Genomic DNA, 4,966 nt, shown 5'->3' with positions numbered 1-4,966 from the left:
TACCACAAACTTGGTGGCTTCAAACAACAATTCATTATCTTATAGTTTTGTAGGTTGGAAATCCAAAATGGCTCTCAATGGACCAAAATCAAGGTAATGAATTCCTTCTGCAGGCTCTAGGGAGAATCTGTTCTCCTGCCTTTCCTGTTTCTAGAGGCCATTTGCATCCTTTGCTTCGTGGCCTCTTCTTCCATCTTCAAGTCTCTCTCACCCTCACTCCCATTCTCCTGTCTCCCTCTTTGACTCATAAGGACTCCTGTGATTACATTGGGCGTGCCTGAAAAATTCAGGATAATCTCCCATCTCAAGGTCATCTGATTAGCAACCTTAATTCCATCTAGAACCTTAACTGCCCCTTGCCATGTACCAAAGCATATTCACAGGTTGTGGGAATGAGGGCATGGACATCTTTGAGGGGACGTTATTTTGCCTACCACACTATTCCTTAATGGTGGCCGCTGATAGTTTTTTTCAGAAACGTTTTATGTATATACAAGTGCTCATTCATGTGCAGTGCTCACAATTCATGCACATATGCAGATGTTTTTAAACATAACATGGTTCTGTAACTTTATTTTTTCTTCGATTAAAAATATATTTTGAGGGGCGCCTGGGTGGCTCAGTCGGTTAAGCGTCCAACTTCGGCTCAGGTCATGATCTCGCGGTCTGTGGGTTCGAGCCCCACGTCGGGCTGTGTGCTGACAGCTCAGAGCCTGGAGCCTGCTTCGGATTCTGTGTCTCCCTCTCTCTCTGCCCCTCCCCTGCTCATGCTCTGTCTCTCTCTCAGTGTCAAAAATAAATAAACATTAAAAAAATTTAAATATATATATATATATATTTTTTTTTTTTGAGTCTGTCGGGTTTTCCATGTATAGTGTCATGTCATCTGCAAAAAGTGAAAGCTTGACTTCATCTTTGCCAATTTTGATGCCTTTGATTTCCTTTTGTTGTCTGATTGCTGATGCTAGAACTTCCAACACTGTGTTAAACAACAGCGGTGAGAGTGGACATCCCTGTAGCAACGTGGATGGAACTGGAGAGTGTTATGCTGAGTGAAATAAGTCATACAGAGAAATACAGATACCATATGTTTTCACTCTTATGTGGATCCTGAGAAACTTAACAGAAGACCATGGGGGAAGGGAAGGGGAAAAAAAAGTTACAGAGGGAAGGAGGCAAACCATAAGAGACTCTTAAAAACTGAGAATAAACTGAGGGTTGATGGGGGGTTGGAGGGAGGGGAAAGTGGGTGATGGGCATTGAGGAGGGCACGTGTTGGGATGAGCACTGGGTGTTGTATGGAAACCAATTTGACAATAAATTTCATATATATATATTTTTTAATAACATCCTTTATGGAACCACCCAATATTTTTATCCACTTAAACAGAAGAGGGTTACTACTTTTTTTTAAAATTTTTTTAATGTTTATTTATTTTTGAGACAGAGACAGAGCATGAACGGAGGAGGGTCAGAGAGAGAGGGAGACACAGAATCCGAAGCAGGCTCCAGGCTCTGAGCTGTCAGCACAGAGCCCGATGCGGGGCTCGAACTCACAGACCGCGAGATCATGACCTGAGCCGAAGTCGGACGCTTAACCGACTGAGCCACCCAGGCACCCCAGAGGGTTACTACTTTTAACCATAAAGGGCATAGGTTACATTAAAATTATCTATCAGAGATGGGTCTCAGCCCATAGAGCGTCAGCAGGCCGTCAGAGTCTCATCCAACAATGCAAAAATGAAAGTTACTACTCAGGGTGCAGCAAAGCAAGAGGAATCAGATGCCGGTACTCTGATGATGCAGTACATCTGACTCCAGTGACTACAACAATTTCTTCTCTGCAACTAATTTTTCTTTTTTTATTTTAACATTTATTTATTTTTGAGAGACAGAGAGAGACAGAGCATGAGCAAGAGAGGAGCAGAGAGAGAGGGAGACACAGAATCTGAAGCAGGCTCCAGGCTCTGAGCTGTCAGCACAGGGCCTGACGTGGGACTTGAACCCACGAACCAGGAGATCATGACCTGGGCTGAAGTCGGACGCTCAACCGACTGAGCCACCCAGGCGTCCCTAATTTTTCTTTAAAATTAAAAAGGAGGGGCACCTGGCCAGCTCAGTTGGGGGGGGGACGTGTGACTCTTGATCTTGGGGTTGTGAGTTTGAGCCCCACTTGGGGTACAGAGATTACTTTTAAAAAAACTTTAAAAAATGGATAAAATCAAAAAGGAAATATACACATTGTTAAACTAATTGAGAGTATAAGAGGATGTATATTGAAAAGGAGGTCTCCTTCTTACCACAGGGCCACAAAACTACTACTAATCATACCTTGTATGGCCTTCTGGAAAATTTTAAGCATAGAGAAACACATATCTATGTGTGTATCCTTTTGAGGGCATGAATAGAAAGCGAATCAATCATCCCACACTTATTTCTCTGTGAAATTGGCTTTCTAAAGAACTTTTCACTTTGACTTAATTATAGATTCACTTGTAGTTGTAAGAAATGAACCCAGGTCGGGGCGCCTGGCTGGCTCAGTCGGTAGAGCATGTGGCTTCTGATCTCAGGGTCATGAGTTCAAGCCCCATGTTGGGCACGGAGCCTACTTAAAAAAAAAAAAAAAAAGAACCCAAATCTGTCTGAACTTCGAAACCACTGTTTCTCAACTTTGGCTGCACAACACTGGCATCTGGAGAGCTTTAAAAAATACTGATGCCTGGGTTCCACTGCCAGAGATTCTGATGGAACCGGCTCAGGTTACAGCCTTGGCATTGGGAGTTTTAAAAGCGCCACAGGTGACGCACATGTGCAGCCAGGGCAGAGCTCTTAATTTCTACAGTCCCCAGTCTCCAGGGCAGGGAACAGGGTTAGTGTGGGTGAGATGGTGAGAACATCTGTTCCCTGAGCTAACTCAGCCCGAGCAAGAACTTGGAGCCAGAGGCGTATAATTAGGAGAAAAGCAGGTTCTCCTCAGAGTGCGCAGACACATGGTAGGGTCCCTGTGGATGTGGGACAGGGGGTTAAGCCAATTATATGAGAATCTCACGTGACAGGGTGATCCCAGTTGACATCTGACTTTTACGGACCCCTTGGCCGCCCCAGGCGGTCACTCATTTCCTCTATAACTGCTCTTCGAAAGCCTTGGGCAAGGCCTCCTTTTCCAAAGTGTCAAGCCTCAAGAGCTTGAAATATGGAAATAAAATATTTTAAACTTTCCATTGAAAACAGGGAGGCATGCTCCATATGAGAATAAGTGGGTCTGGCTCAGGGTGAGGTCCTGCGTCTCTGCAGGAGGGTCGGGAAAGGCAGCGTGGAGGGCAGGGCCCAAAGTACCAACCGGCCGGTCTCCCGGGAGGTCGTAGGCAGGGTTGTTTTCTCTTTGGAGGGCTTCTGCACCTCCGCCCGGCTCCCAGCCTTCAGGAACCCCCTGCAGGAACGCTGAAGCGGCCCTCCCTCTGCCAGAGACACACCGAAATAGGAACCTCACCAGCGTGGGCATTAGAGGTGCCACTCTCACAATCACAGGACAGCCCAGGAGAGGCAGCGACAGGGTGACTAGATGCGTAGTTTGAGGAGTACAGCTGGCCCACACCGGGGACAGGAGCCACCATTTCTTGACTGCTATGTGCCAGGCGCAAGCACTTGCCCTTGTGATAGGATACTGTTCTCCGAAGAGACGATTTTCCCTGTCCCCTGGCTTTTTATTTCCCTTTGATTAGGGTATAATTTAGATTCAGTAAAATTCACCCTTTTTAGGTGCACAGTCCCGTGATTTGTATCACAGAATCGCCACCAGAATAAGATGTGGAATGTTCCATCACCTCCAGAAGTTTCTGCACACCCCTTCCCAGTCAATGCCCTAGCCCCATCTGGAGCCCCTGGAGACTACTGGTCTGATGCCCATATTTCAGGGACCGCAGCTCAGGGCCCAAAACTTGAGGCAAAAGACACTCATCACCCCATATTCTGAGTTCAGAGGACCAGCAGCTGTTAGGACCAGCCACCAGCCCCCCGATCTCACTGGGGAGAAACCAGCTCTCTGCCCCAGTGTCCAGCTGATATAAGAGGTCTAATTTGGGGCTTCACAATGTTTTCCTTCCCCAAGCAGAGAGAGGAGACACTCCAAGAGACCTGCTCATAAAAATAAGGCTTGGAAGTGACCCAGCGTCTTACTAAGACGGGGTTTCCCTGAAACCTGTGAAGAGAACGCGCTGGCACTGTGCTTGCTGCTGCCGGGGCAGAGAGGAAGAAGCTTCTGGAGCAGTGGAGGCCTGGGGGATTGGCAGGCAGGGCTAAGAATAGGCCCCTGGATGTCCTGATTCTTGCGTATATGGCTTATGTCTGCAAGGCCAGGAATTGTCCCAAAAGGATAGATCAGATTGACCCATGGTCTGGCCAAAAACTACCATAGTATGAGGGCAATGAGTTTCACACCTCAACAGGGGCACAGCGCAGTTGAGGGATATTTACTGGGAAATAGGAAATAAATAAAATGAAACCATTTTACATATGAACCCCAGTGAGTTGAGACACCTCAATAAACTGTTACACTTACTTTAAAAAAAAAATTTTTTTTTAATGTTTATTTATTCTTGAGAGAGGTAGAGAGAGATAGAGCATGAGTGGGGTAAGGGAAGAGAGAGAGAGAGAGGGAGAGAGAGAGAGAGACAGAATCTGAAGCAGGCTCCAGGCTCTGAGCTGTCAGCACAGAGCCTGATGCAGGGTTTGAACCCACGAACCGTGGGATCATAACCTGAACTGAAGCGGTACGCTTGACCGACTGAGCCACCCAGGCATCCCAATTTGTTACACTTTCAATGCCTCTATTAATCCTAAAAACACCTTATAAGGTAAGTATTCTTGTTATTCCTAGTTTATGGATGAAGGAATTGAAGAACAGAGAGGGCACGTAGTGTGTCCAAAGTCACAGAGCAGATAAATAAATGACAGGACCATGACTTGA

The 4,966-nt window shown here is 46.3% G+C and overlaps 1 non-coding gene across 1 annotated transcript; it reads left to right on the top strand.

The window, feature by feature from the left end:
* The first annotated feature begins 2,526 nt into the window (after window positions 1–2,526).
* Window positions 2,527–2,599, top strand: TRNAR-UCU (transfer RNA arginine (anticodon UCU)). Its single transcript has one exon. It is a non-coding gene; the product is annotated as a tRNA-Arg (tRNA).
* Window positions 2,600–4,966: the final 2,367 nt, after the last annotated feature.

This window comes from Panthera onca, chromosome X (genome assembly GCF_046562875.1).
Source record: "Panthera onca isolate mPanOnc1 chromosome X, mPanOnc1 haplotype 2, whole genome shotgun sequence".
NCBI classification, from domain to species: Eukaryota; Metazoa; Chordata; class Mammalia; order Carnivora; family Felidae; genus Panthera; species Panthera onca.
Note: the sequence above shows the minus strand (reverse complement) of the source record. Positions and strands in the feature narration are given on the sequence as shown.